The sequence below is a fragment of the Phodopus roborovskii genome, unplaced genomic scaffold (genome assembly GCF_943737965.1).
Source record: "Phodopus roborovskii unplaced genomic scaffold, PHOROB, whole genome shotgun sequence".
Taxonomy (NCBI): Eukaryota; Metazoa; Chordata; class Mammalia; order Rodentia; family Cricetidae; genus Phodopus; species Phodopus roborovskii.
Window position 1 is genome coordinate 493,611 of NW_026126531.1, and position 15,352 is coordinate 508,962.

At 40.1% G+C, this 15,352-nt stretch overlaps 1 non-coding gene across 1 annotated transcript; it reads right to left on the reverse strand.

Moving 5' to 3' along the window:
- Window positions 1–2,124: 2,124 nt before the first annotated feature.
- On the reverse strand, window positions 2,125–2,246 carry LOC127232538 (small nucleolar RNA SNORA26). Its single transcript, XR_007835400.1, has one exon. It is a non-coding gene; the product is annotated as a small nucleolar RNA SNORA26 (small nucleolar RNA).
- Window positions 2,247–15,352: the final 13,106 nt, after the last annotated feature.

A 15,352-nucleotide genomic window follows, 5' to 3' on the forward strand; every position in this document is an offset into this window, starting at 1 on the left:
GTCAGTCAGAAGCACAAAGGCCAACATCTAAAAAGAAGTCTCAGAAAGAAAAGGCTATGTTATGACTCCCTCCTTAAAAACAGTTAGCATAGGAAAAAGCAATATAGGATCCATAGGAAAAAGCAATATAGGATCCAGGAGAGCCATGAAAGTAGCGATTTTTACCCTTAGTTGGGAAGTAGATACACCTGCAAACTTTTTAATATTGTTAAAAACAAACACAGACACCCCAAATTTAAAGAAGAAAAGGGAAAGAAAGAAAGTTGGGGCTTTAGTACTAGTGTGTAGTATCCCTACAATAAAATCCTTTAAAATACACTTACATAAAAATATTTCTGTTAATCTCTGTTCAGTTTTTAAAAACCACCTGTTAGCATAATGCAGAACACTAAGACCTAACTCATTTCCCTGAAATAACAAGTTTCTCCAATTAGATGTTCAATCTAAACACAAAATGAAGGTTAGAGAGAAATGGCTCAGAACATTTGTTAGTCTTGTAGAGGACCAAGATTCAAATGCCATCATCGACATTATAGCTCACAGTCATCAGTAATTCCAGCTCCAGGGCATCCAACAATGGCCCACTAATCACTTCTGTAGACCAGGAACACATACCACACACACATGCATACAAGCAAAACAGCATACACATAAAAGGAAATAAACTTAAAAAACAAAAACAAAAAACTTAGAATGACCATTCACTTACTATAAGTGGTTACTTACTGATCGGTATCCTCTCCAAAGAAATAAGAAAATGGTAACCAGTCCAATGGCAACCACACATATCAGCGATTCTAATGATGGCTCACTAGGATCAAAGCTTGTTGTCATATCTTCAGGCACTGCTGCCACAACCTTCAAGACAAAGAAAATAAACTTATAAGCATGCTTCTTCAACAGTACTGGTACAAAGACAGGCACAGGTGGCTGTGGCCAACTCTATTCATATTGAATGGGCTACCATAAAATACAAAGCAGAATGCCTCCAAACATGTTTTCTAGTAAATTACAATTGTTCTTATTGAGGGGCTAAGTGTGGTGAAACAGTAGTTTTCAAACAGAAGTTATGGGGAGATTCCACAGAGCATAACTCCAGGAGAGTTAAAGGATAAGGATATAGTATCAAGAAAAGAACATTGTGGAATATTTTATATGTGTTTCATTCTTTTATGTTGCATTTGTTTAACTCTGTAAAGCTGCATTACTTTGCCAGTCTAAAACACCTGATTGGCCTAATGAATAGCTGAACAGACCAATAGCTAGGCAGGAAAAAATAGTCAGGGCTGGCTGGCATGCAGAGAGAATAAATAGGAGGAGAGACCTAGAGAATATCCAGGGACAAGAGGAGGACACCAAGGGCACCAGTCATAGAGTAAGAAGGAAAGAAAGGCATATAGAATAAATAAAGGGAAAAGAGCTCAGAGGCAACACATAAAGAGAAATGGGATAATTTAATTTAGAAAAGCTGGCTAGAAACAGCTGAGCTAAGGCCAGCCATTCGTAAGTAAGAATAAATCTCAATGTATTTATTTAGGAGATGGGTGAGGGACACCGTCCCTACCAAAGATTTTTAAAATCCAGTAAAAAAAAAAAAAAAAAAAAAAAAAAAAAAAGTATCAATGATCTGGGTTGGGTTCTTTTCCCTGAGTTCAAGTTCATGATTTATCCATATGCACTGGGTTTGAAAAAACATTTCCTGCAGAGGAAAAACACTGAACTGCAGCTTGTCCTCTGAGGAAGGGAGAGTGATAAGAAACTAATGACAGAGCTTCAGAGTTGGGATTTAAACCCTTCCTTCCTGTCTCTTGAGTTAAATTAATGCAGTTTGAGCCCAAAAAGAAAATGGCTCTTTCAAAAACAACCCTAGAAATGATGGGCTTGACTCTTTCCAGGCATCAACATACACCATCTAGAAACTCCACAGCTGTCTTCTCCTTGGGGTCTGACAAAATGAACAACAAATCCTTAGATAATTACTATCTATAAAACCTGTTTTATGCTAGTACATGACAAGGACCTTTTACAAGCTGCTATCTACAGCTTATTAACTTCTACCAAAAAAAAAATACATGCAATAGTATCCTCTTTTTTTATTCCCTGTATCTTTATTTTCCTTTTTACATCTGTGACTCCAGAAAGGATCCAAAGTGTAGGTGCACAGCCTCTGCTCTGGGTTTCATGGAGAGTTCCTTTAACCTTGTGTTTTAGATCCTTAAGGTACAGGACTGACCTTACAAGGGCTCAGAAAAGGGTTGAAAATATTTTATCCTGGTCCTCTCTCTCTTTCTCACCTGAGCCACATACAAACAAGTGTGATATCATGTTGCAAGGCAATGATAACGATTTGCTTCTAGGATCACAAGAATAGATATTCAGGCACGGCAAATATTTCCATTATCTCACTCCAGAGACTATGAATGTATATCCAAGCCCTCCACATACCCTCTAAAATATTCTTCCACACCTCACAGAGTAAGGCCTGCAGTTAATTGCATATTTTACCTCTTCCTGAATCCATCTTCCCTCAGTGGGTTATTCTAGTCTTTATCACCAGGTCCCAATACTAACTGATCATAAACAAGTAGACTCCTCTGATAGCAGATAAAAAAGACTAAGACTAAAACTGTTACTAGAAACAAAGATGTGATGGAAAAGGGTAGCTCAGTCTTTAAGATGTAGGATTTTATGCAAGAGAACAATAAAATGGAGTAAATCTGTTGAAGTAAGGATAAAACAAACCGTTCATCAACAGTAGTTAGTTATTTTTAGATCTCATTTTCAGTGAGTCAGCATGAAAAGAGAACATGGTAAAAACACAACAAATAAATTAGACTATCATACTAGCAAAATACTATGCAATAATAGCAGAAAATACATTCACTCTCAAATGTACATGGAAGATTCTTCAGAAAAAATCCAGGCATTAAGCTAAAACACACATCAATGTTTTCTTTGTTTTTTGTTTTGTTTCTTTAAATAATCAAACCACATGGCCAAGCCCAGAGAAATGGCTCAGCAGCTGAAAACATTTGCTGCTCTTGCAGCAATCCATGTCAAGAAGTCCCTAAGTGCCTGCCCATGACTCCAGCTCTGTGAGATCTGATGCCCTCTTGCCGCTTCCTTGGGCAGCTGAAGCTACAAGGACATATACACACACATACACATAGTTTAAAATAGTAAAAATTCAATTAAAAAATTCCCATGTCAAGAAGCATCTTCTCTGATTACAACGGGTTAAAATTAGTTATCAAAAAAACAGGAAGGGCTGGAGAGAGAGCTAAGCAGTTAAGAGCATTTGTCATTCTTGTAGATAAATGACCCATGTTTGTTTCCCAGGATCCACTTGGTGGCTCACCACTATCTATGACTCCATTTCCAGGGAAATATGTCACCCGTTAAGGCATCTTTAAGCACAGCAAACATGTGACGCATGGACATACATGCACGAGCAAAACATCCATGAACATAAAAGGTTTTTTTTAAAACAAATAATAAAATGCAACATAAAACTTACACAAAACAACTAATTCAGTGTGTAACAGGAAAATTTATAGTCATAAAAGACTTTGTAAAAAAAAATATGTGGGGGCAGGGGCTGGAGAGATCTCACAATGGTTAAAAACATTAGCTAGTTGTCAAGAGGTTCTGAGTTCAGGTCCTAGCATCCACATGGTAGCGCACAACCATCTGCAATGAGGTGCCCTCTTCTGGCCTGCAGGGATATAAGGAGACAGAACACACTATATATAATAAATAAATCTAAATAAAAATTTTAAATATTATTGGGCCAGGAAGATAGCTCAGCAGGTAAAAACTTTGCCACCAATCCTCAGGACCTGTGTTTGACCCCCATCACCAATGTGGTAGAAGGAAAAAAACCGACTCTTGGGGCTTTGGATTTCACACACACACACACACACACACACACACACACACACACACACACCATATATACACAGAAAGGAATGTAATGCTCAGTTAAAAAAATCAATGTCATAATCCACAGTAAAAGAAATGAAGAAAAAGAAGATCTCAACAGATAGTAATAAAACATGTAAGAAAATCGACCGTCTAATCATCAGGAGACTGCAAACTAGGACTACTTTTCTCAATCTGACAAACAGCACCAATAGAAGACTCATAGCTAACACCATCCTGAAGGGGAGAGAATTGTTCCCTTACAAAATGCAACACACATCCACACAGCCCACTGAACCACAGAAAATCCAGCCAAGTCTGCAAAATCCCTCCGTGTTCCTCACCCCCAACCTTATCAAAAATAAGTGTTGGTAACTGCTAGGTGCCTGTGTATTTTATGTGAAAAGCCAGAGGCTGCTGTTGTAATGTCTTCCTTCTCTACCTCAATTTTTCTAAGGCAGAGTCTCTCACTGAATCTAGAGCTCACACATTCTCTGATAAACTGATGACCAGTGAACCTGGGATTCCTCTATTCATACCTCCACCCAGCATTTACATTGCCTTAAGGGCTCCTACTCCAGATCATGGCAAGCACTTTCCTTTCCGCACTGAGTCATCTCCCTAGGCCCTGATTGTGGATTCTGAGGGAGATGTGTGTGATCTGAAATCATCTCTCATCTACAATATGCTTCTCTTCCCATAAGGCCCATCTCAGTAACTTAGCTGACAGAGCCAGGAACTTGGGACTATTCCAGATTCTTCACACATCCCACCCCTCTCTGCAGCTAATCAAGAAAGTCACACTCATTTTAGCTCTTATTTCTTCTTGCCCCATTTAGGACCAACTTCTCTATCCTTATCCCTATCAATTCTCCTTCCTGTGTTTTTTCCCCTGACATTTGATTCTCATACTATCAGGAATATCTATACATTTTTCTATGGGTCTCATCACTGATGAGCCTGTGCTGGATCTCACACCCCACAGCAATCCTTGAGACCCACTGGTCTACAGTGAGCATCATGTCACATCAGGCCCTTGGCTCACTTATGCTGTGAGCTCCTGTGTATGCTGTTTTCACACCTCATCTACTGAAACTTATTTGCTCAGTCTAAAGACTTTGCCAGCAACCCAAGGAAAAACAATCACTCCCTTCCCTTATTTTGCATGTGTACTTCTATAGGCAATAGACTTCAACTGTGGATTAATTTTGTGTATTTTCTCCCCAAACAGCCAACATGATGAAAATGACCAAAATCCTTATTTCATTTAGAACCTCCATAGAGCATTTTTATTCATGGGCAAATGAACCATGAGCATGGCACTACTTACTTTAAATTCACAGAACATGAAGATAATTAGAACTGGCAGCAGCTCAAAAATCCTCCATGGGCACACCACGGTGGCAGTACGAGGCACCGCCATCCCTGTGCCCACCATGGGGGGCCTTGCGGCTGGACAGATGGACAGCAGCAGAGCAGAGCACAGTCAGTGGGACACTGGGAAAGGGAAGGCTTCTGGGGCCGGCTGGCACCACTGCCCTCTCTACCTCCTTATCTCAGTTGACGCGTCAACGCTGGCACTCTGACCTCCAGCACCAGAGTCCTGGAGAGCTGGAGCAAGAAAACCTAAAGCACCCAGTTTGGGGCTGCAGGCCTACACTCCGAGGCCTGGGGCACAGCCCCGGAGTGAAAGCTCAGCCCCCTATCCCCAGCTACTATCGCACTCTGTCCTATCAAGTCAAAAAAAAAAAAAAAACAAACAAAAAAAATACTCCCCTATGGAACACTAAAAGCTGAAGCACCAACTTTGGGGCTACAGCCCTACACTCCGAGGGCTGGCACAGCCCCAGAGTGAAAGCTCAGCCCCCAAGTTACAGCTACTATCACGCTCTGTCCTATCCTCTCCAGTCCAAAAGCCACACTGTAGTAGCTAGGGGGAAACGCTCCTACGCAGAGATGTCGTCCTCTGTCATAATCAGTGTCAGAAAACGGCCTCTGACGTAAGAGACGATGACGCATTCACACTTCGAACTCACTGTGATCAGCCCAGTTATACCACTTGACTCCTAAGAAATATCCTTTCTTGACTCGGAATTAATAGCAGGTAGGTGGGTGGGGGGGGGGGGGGGGGGGGGGGGGGGGGGGGGGGGGGGGGGGGGGGGGGGGGGGGGGGGGGGGGGGGGGGGTGGGTGTGTGTGTGTGTGTGTGTGTGTGTGTGTGTGTGTGTGTGTGTGTGTGTGTGTGTGTGTGTGTGTGTACTAATTCCTGGAGATGGAGACATTCTGCTCAGCATTGCCCTATTTAGCATCCTATTTGTAGGCCTCATGAAATAAGCTGATGCTTTTGTGTATCTCAAATGTAGGACCTGAGAGTCACTGCTCTGAAATGTCTTTTTATTTTTCAGTGTCAGATCTCATTTCATTGCTCCATGTGCTTCCAAGTAATGACTGCTTTGAATTTCCTCCAAGAAAACTATGTAGGAACTTGGCAAAGTATGTTGGAAAAGAAAACAAAAACAAACAAACAAATAAAACAGACCATCTAAAGTTTTTAAGCATCAGAAATTTGGTTTGTTTTTCCCTAAATTGGAAGTTAGAGCTGATGTGTCAGTTCATTTCCCCAGTTGTTACCTTCAGGGTGATTGAACAGAAGATCAACTGATAAGTATTAATTGCCCTCAAGGAAGTTCTGGGAGCTACCTGTGTTTGCTGTGCTCACTGAACCACACCAAGTTGCAAAACTAGGTACCACTGTACTTGCCCAAATTTAGTTTATCACTTTGGGCCATGTGGTTTTAGGACAGAGCTGACTGGAGTTGGGTTTTGGCCCCAAGTAAGCTTTCTTACATGGAGAAGAAGCCTGAAACTCCAGTGCATGTGTGCTGTAGGCCAGTAGTGACACTGTTCAAATACACTAAGCAGAAAATGTCAACATGGCATATTGGCAAGGTAGTGAAGAACAGACTGAGATCCTTTATAATTTGGATCTGGTTTCATTCTTGATGACTCATTTTCATAGTTTTCTTAGTAGAATTTTTTTTTTTTTTTTTTTTTTTTTTTTTTTTGTTTCTTGGAACAGGTTTTTCAGAGGCTGCCTGGGAACCGGCTCTTATACACCAGGCAGGTCTTGGACTCATAGAGATCCGCATACCCCAGCCTCAAAGGCTGGGATTAAAAGCCTGCGACACTCCTGATTGGTTCTTAATAGATTTTCAATAGCTGTTATAATCCTTTAGTTTGGAGGTGGAGCCATGATGATATATACCACAAAAAGTTATTCTTTATTAGTACTTTTTGGTATTACCCCAGGGAGTATTCATTTACGTTAAAATACAAGCTCTGTTGACCTCCATATTTTCTGCTTTGAATTACATCTCCAATCTGTTACTCCATCCCAAGAATTGCACTACTAACTTCTTTATTGTTTTCACTTCTCAGTGTTCACTTGAACATCTTATTTGAATCAGTTTCCACAAACATCAAGAGCTACACATTGAAGCACATATGACTTTTCAAATCCAGCTCCAATAATTCTTCAAAACTCTTCATAATTCTGTTATTTCCTTGGTGTGTACTTCAGGATTATTGTGTAGAGGGGGCATAATATTTGCAAATTGCTTCACAATAGTGTCTCTTATTTAACAAACACTTCTCAAATGTGACGTCAATGTTCACATAAACACAAGAAGATCCTATTCTTTTTAGATGGTCTCCTGAGTCCCAGGAACACTCCACCTTTGGAATTCTTTCACTGATATACAAAACTTGCGAGCACAGCAAATGTTTAGATATTGTCTTGAAGAATTAAGTGAACTCTTTCTACAATTTTAATTATTTATTTGTCAGTGTCTGTGTGGGCAGGTGAACCCTTGCCATTGTAAACATATGGTCAGAGGCCAAATTAGGATTTGAATTGTTCCCTACTAATTTTGAATTGTGTAAGTCTAGAAGACTTAACTTAGGCCTTTAGCTTTGACAGCAAGCATCTTTACCCACAAGGCTATCTCAAGGCCTAATGAATCAGATCATAAGAATTTGATTTATTATTTTTATTTTATCAGTCAAATGAACAAATTTAAGTGAAATGAAGGAACAATAGAATTATTTTTCCTATTTTACTTGTCTGTTTGGCCGTGTGTGTGTGTGTGTGTGTGTGTGTGTGTGTGTGTGTGTGTGTGTGCGCTACAGAAATGATCAAGAACCATGTGTGTTTTAACATGAGCTACACTCACAGCTATGTTTTATTACTTTACTATCTAGGGATGATATTCTTTTCCTTTTTGCACTCTCTGGGATGGTAAATTCCCTACACAGACACTTAGCTATACTCAATATCTGGATTTCTTACCAACCATAATATAAATAGTAAGGGCCTGTAATGGAGGGTGGATGTCAATATAACCATATTCTAACTAGTTTGGAAAAAAAGCCTCAATGTCGGGATCAAAATATTTGAAGTTTTTTGGTTAATGTTAGTTGCATGTCTTGCATGAATAGAATGAAGTTATACTCTTTTCGTGAGTGACCACTGAGGAGGGTCATTTTGTCAGTGAGATGAAGAAATTCAGACTGCCACATGAGAGAGATTTGCTTTCCATGTGTTGTGAAAGAAAACAAATTTAAAACAACCAGAAATTAACCAAGTGGCAACTAGGGTTTTTTCCCTTAACCACTCATGTGTCTGGTGTTCACATACATGGCTGCCCTTTAATTTGTGGTCCTTCCAAGTGAGTTGAGGGACAACTAAAAAGGAGAAGTTGGATGAGAATAATATTCAGCAGATGACCCCAGGACAGAGAAGTTGCTTTCTTGTGATTAAATCCATAATGACAAACACATCTGTGTAGTTCTGTGCTGTGACTTTGCTGTGTTTACTTCCCCCACCTCCCTGTCAGGGCTAAGTCAGTGTGCTGTAATCTAACAGAGATCAGTTCTCAGCTTTTTTTTTGAAATGATCTGTCCAGTCATAAGGAGTTAGTTTTCCTACTAATTCAATAACTACATTCTTCAATAGGATTTTAATTTCAAACCATTGGAATAACTTATTTTTTCTACCTCCATGTGAATGTGGGTTATTAATGAGTTCATTAGACCAAAGATAAATGATAAACAGTTTTTTAGTGAACAACTTATACAGCTAATAGTAAAGAACCCCTGAAACGGTCCTGCTTCAGAAGATGCAGTCTCTGCCCTTCTGATGCTCTCCAAGAAACTGAGAAAATACCCACCCCTACCCCCACTTCTCTCCCTTCAGGTAAAGGTAATTATCTTTATTCATAGTAAGAGGTAAGTATAATTTTAAAAGTGAGTTATATATCAGAAGTAGACATAATCACAGGCATACGGATACACAATCTGTTTGTTCTGTTGGCACTGTAATTTAGAAAATTAAACATGGGTACAAGATAAAGTTCACATTGCTGAAGGCAATTTAACTAGAGCACTTTCTCTGTTGGCTACACTCTTGTCCATAGATCACATGCCATGTCAGGCCTCTCCACTCTTGTGATTAAAGAAAACTCTGATGTAGACTGACCAAAGACTATGTGCCTGAATTAGAACTAGAACTATATCTTAGAAGTACCATACCACTCCAGGTGAGCCATCATCTCCTGAAATACTCTTAGGTGTCAAGAAACTGTCATTCCTCCCTTAGAGCAGAATCCCAAAGACCCAACTGAGTGTTGGTTGAAAGCATGCTGAATCTAGTTCAACAGTCCATTACTCATTGTTAGGTAAGGTACACAGTAAGCAGTGGATTTCTTTCTTTGGGTATTTGTGTGACACGGGCTCTTGTAGCCTAGACTGGCCACAAACTTATTGTATAACTCAAGACTTCCTGGAACTTTGGGCCTTCCTGCCTCTACTTCGCCAATTCTGGTATTGCAGGAATGAGCCACTATTTATATCTCGTAGGCGTGGTGGTGGGTGTGCATTATTCCTAGAGATTCCTGCATGTTAGGTAAGTACTCTACTAACTGAGCTGAGTACATGTCCTTTTAGACAGCATTGTTTGTGTTGCTGTATTGTTTAACTTTTAAACTCTTCCCAGACTGTTCTCTCTGTTTACAGCTCAGTTTTAAGTATACATATATAAGTATATATTGAAACTATACCAATTACTGAAATTTCAAACATTATTAATTTCACACGATGTGGGATCTAATGTAATTTTTCCCTCAGTGCACTGAAAAATCTAATAGTTGTTAAGGCAGTAATATTTCAGGAAACTAAATTGCTACAACAGCCCTGTTCACAAAGAAGAATGCTTGATGCTGAGACGAGTTTCATTTCAGAGTGTGACATTCTGAAGAGTGTGCAAGTAGTCAGGGAATGCTCCAGTGGACAGTCTCCTTAAGTTCCATGCATCTAAACAGAATCTGCTTCTGAGATGTGATATGATGAAAGGAAGGTACTGCAAAGATGGGATGGGGTTCTTCTCCTGTAGGTAGATCTGGCTGGGATCATGTTCCTCTGCCTCACTGAGCTTCTGTCCTTCCACAGTAACTTGTATTCACAGAGGTGATTTGTAAGTAGGTTTCTGTGGCTTTTTCAGTGGAATAAGGCAAGTATGTTAGTTAGGTTATGATCACACACTAAACAAGTTTCCCTTGATGCGTTACTACCTATACAGACCAGCTTTCAGTTTCTGCAAACTTTCTTTCAGAGATGCTGATGTTGGGAGATGGGAGTCCTAGAATTCAGCACTGCAGCTAATGTTGGTTAAGTACATCACTACAACTTTGGCTATGTATATGGGAACAGAATTTCTAAGTTTCCAATATCACAAGAGATGTGGAAGCAACTCCCATGTTTGGCTCTCTCAAAATAGTCAGGTCTTTACTTATATCGAGAAAGATCTTCTATCCTTGTACTCTCAGGAAACTGTCAGCTGTCAGTGGTCACTGTTGCTCAGAGATGTCTATGAATGTTTCTTGGAAATGAGCTAATTGGGAGCTACATGAGAAAACTAGCCAAGGAGACATGGAGAAGTGTTGATGTTGGGATGTCGTTTGTTTTTAATGTTACTTCAGTTATAATCTGCGGAGTTTAATATGACCTGCAAATGCTGACAGAAAACTCCAGACTCTTGAACCCTCCTCCAGACCTAATGAATCTAGAATGAGCACCAGAACTTGAATTTTTGGTATATTACCCCCGGATAATAAACCCTTATGATACTTCTACTGCTTTGAAGTTGCCTTCTCCTACTCCAACCTCCATATATCATGCATTCCTAAAACACATCTGAGATTGGATCAATCTCGTATTAAAAACTCTTTTATTTTTCCACTCTAAGGGATTTCCCCATTCTCTTTAGTAGGCTATACATACTTTGCAACCTTCTGCTCTTTCGATATGAACCTCCTTCAATTCCAACCTTTGAACCTACCTTTGAACCTATAGCTGACTTCACAAGAATAGGCACATCTAAACAGGGAATGAAAACTGACTTCACAAGTTCACCTTTAGCATTCATATGCACATGGTGGTACACATGAGTGCATAGAGTAATCATAAATATTAGAAAGATTTCAGGCTATATTTATTTCACAAAAACACATACAGTCAGGTGTGCATAGTGTGTGCACATGCTTGGCAGTCTGTTTATATATATGGACACCTCTTCTATCTTTTTCCCTTTAGGTATTTGAGAAATTCCGCTTCCTACTTGTTTTGCAGACCAAATTGAAAGTTAATCTCCTCTGGACATTTCCATCTGATTGTGTCCATATTCTCCCCCCTCCTTTTAATTGTCATTCTATCAGATGGATGCTGTGCACCCACTTATCATTTATACCAGCAGAGTTCATTGTATTCTGTAATTACAGATGTGGGAGGTTATTACCAAATGGCTACCATTAAACCGTCTAGTATGTACTGTCCATACCCTTTCCACACAACACCCGTGTGGCTGTAGAGAAAGAGTGAAGAAATGGCACCGTGCTCTTCTGAGGCCTGCTCTGCTACATGTAAACATAATGACTTCCACATCTCTCGTGGACTCTGGAAAGGGCAGCTGCCATTTTGATACTTGTACAGCCTCTGGAGTCACCCAGGTTTGAGGAACAGAGTCTTTCTATTAGCATGCAGATTTTTAAGCCCAATCCCAGACTCTGGTGACTAGAGATTCCACTAGTACATAATTTTACAAAGAGTCCATCTGGCAGATGTATTCCCTAATTCTGTTATACAAACACCAGGTGAAATGATAAATAGCTATTCCTGTATGTGGAGGGTGTGTCTCATACAGTGACACTATGTACTGATGGTGTCGATACCTCAGATCACTGATATTGGCCTCTGGCTTCTCCTTAGCCCCAGGAACTCATAAGCGGTATATTTACGTGTGTGTACAGGAGTATGTACATGTGTCAGTGGAGGGCTAAAATTCACTTTGAAGATCTTCCTCAGCCACTTTATATGTTATTTTTAAGAACATTTCACATTGATCTTGGATGTGACTGATTTCAGTTAGAACAAGGAGATATTGAGCCTCAGGAAATGTTCAGTCTGTGCCTCATGATGTATAGTGTCTCATCAGATTTTTATCAAATTCTTAAAAATTAAACTCGGGTTCTCATATGTATTATATGTATAGCTCTTAGACTAAGCCATTTCCCAAACCTCCTAATGTTCCTTTTTAATAGCAAGGAGAAATAAATATGGGTCTTGCCACTTCTGTTGCTCTCACTGTAGGTAGAAGGAGCATACCTACTCATGCTACCATGAAGCACCAGGATGTTCACACACTGGAGAGGGTGTACTATAAGTGTGTCGTCATCTAACTGATATACCCAAAATTCTAGCCACTCTGCCAAAGAGACCACCTAGTTAACCATGGCTAGACTGAAGGCCAGCTGCTCTTCAGAATGTATTGATTGATATTTAAAAGCTCATCTTTGTCCCATATCTTGTGGCACACATTCTGCTGGCCACTTTTGTTCTCCTTCCTCATTGAATGCTTCTCTCAATTGTGTGTCATGTCTATCACTTAGTTCCCCCTGTTTTGTGAGTCAGGAGATTGAGTCAAAGAAGGTAAATTTTCCAGAGTGGTTGTGAGGAACACAGGTTTTGGAATTCATCTCAGAGGACTCCCTAGCTGGTTCTCACAAGCCTCTTCAGGTGCCCCCACCCTATGACTGCATGATACAGTTCCTGCTCAGGTGGATTTACACAGAACCAGAACACTGCCAGAACAACCACCCAGAACTTAAATGACTTTTCTATGTGTCAAAACATTTTTCTTTTTCTTTATTCTTCTGTCATACATTATATCCCAACCACAGACTCTACCTCTCCCCTTCCCCCAGTCCCCTTTTGCTTATCTCTCCCATAGATCTACTGCCTCTGTTTCCCTCAGTAAAGAGCAGATCTCCCAGTAATATCAACTGAACACATCATAACAAGATGCAATTATACTAACCATAAACACTCACATCAAGAAATAACAAGGTAACCCTGTAGCAACAAGTCGGTTTCACGAGCAGGTAAAAGAGAGTAATAGACACCTTACTCCAAATTTTAGCAGTTCAACAAAATCCCCAGGGTAAACAAATACAGCATATATTGCTAGGGCCTAGCACAGACCCTTGTAGGCTCTGTGGTTACTTTAGTCTCTGTTCTGAGTCCCCGTGGTTCCTAATAGTTCATTCTGTATGCTGTGTTTTCTTGGTGTCCTTCATCCCTCTGGCTCCTACAATCCTTTCTCCACTCTTCTCCTTGAGGGGACGGGGGTCCTGAGCTCTGCCTCATATTTACTGTAGGTGTCATTTCTGCTCCCATCAGGTGGAGGAAGCCTGTCTGATGGTGATTAGGCTAGGCCTCAATCTATGTGTATAGCAGAATATCACTAGGAGTAATTTCACTCTTATTCCTCCTGCCCTCCCTCCCTCCCACCCTCCCACCAACCACCTCCTTTAGTCCATATTTCCTTCTTCACCTTCCAGCATCTGGATCTGGCCATTCAGGCAGGATTGGGGAAGCGCTCCCTCTAGTGGCTCGGGTCTGAAGTGAGAACAGTCATCCATACTCCTACAAGCTCTGGACCACCCACCACTACCCCAGTGCATGTTACAGGCAAGACAGGTTATGGGTATTCAGGGTTTTTCTTTTTTGTTGTTCTTGTTGTTGTTAGTGTTTTGGTTTGTTTTGACTAGGTTGGTGTCTCAGACCTGCTACTGGGAGCCTAGTCTGACTACAGAACATAGCCAGTACAGGCTCCATATAATCCATTACAAGGAGTGTGCACAAGGCTCATGCTCATGAAAGTTTCAACATTGTCTCCTAATCCCCAAACACTCACCTATTCCAGTTCTGCCCCTTGTACTGTTTCCATCAGTCTCTCTCTCAACCTGCTCCCAATCCACCCACAAAATCTATTCTAGTTCACCTTCCCAGGGATATCCTTGTGCCATCCCTGCCCTTTATCTAACTGCACTTGGTCTGTGGATTGTACATGGTTATCCTTTATTTAAAAAATAATATCCAATATGAGTGGGTACATAACATGTTAGTCTTCTGGGTCTGGGCTGCCTTATTTAGGATTTTTTTTTTTTTTTTTTTTTTTTTTTTTTTTTTAGTTTCATCCCATTGCAAGAAAATTTCCTGGTGTCATTTTTTTTTTCTTTTTAATAGTCGAGTAATAATCCATTGTAAAACTGACCACATATTTTTATCCACACTTGCAGTGTCAGTGTGATTTTTCATTTAGAGAAATAGGTTCAAATTGGTAAGGAAACTATTTTTCACGAGTAAATATTTCCTTAGTAGTGAGAGAAAGCTTACAGACTATAAATACAGTTACTTTGTTGTTATAATGGAGTAATTTTATTTTACAGGTGAGAAAATTAAGGCCCAGGGTTATTTAAACATTTAAAAGCTAGTGATGCCTAAATGTAATTAACTTACAAAGCAGAAAAGGAAGAAGGCAGAGGTGAAGGAAGAAAAATGGTTTCCTGGGACGATCAAATAGCTGTAGCATTTAAAGTCTTTGCTGCTTAGTCCTAAAAACCTTAGTTTGATCCCTGAGATTTACATTGTAATATGAGATGAGAAATTTGCATAAGTTACCCTCCCACTACCACATGTACACTATAATGTATACAAATATACACACACTAAATTAATTAATATATTTAGAAATCAGTGTCTTCCTTACTGGGGAGAACTGTTCTACCTATGAATTATTTGGCTTTTAAGCAGGAGGATGTGATTTGATCTCTGGAACCATGCTAGAGATGGTTGTGTAGGCATACTTGTGTATTCTTGTAATAAAGGCAGAGGTTTGGGGTTCACTGGTCAGTTAGCCTAGCCCAATTGATGAGCTTCAAGCCAAAGAGACATTGACTCAAAAGGCATGGAAGACATTCTTAAAGATGATACCTGACATTGTACTGTACTCTCCACAGTCAAACACTCACATGCACAAT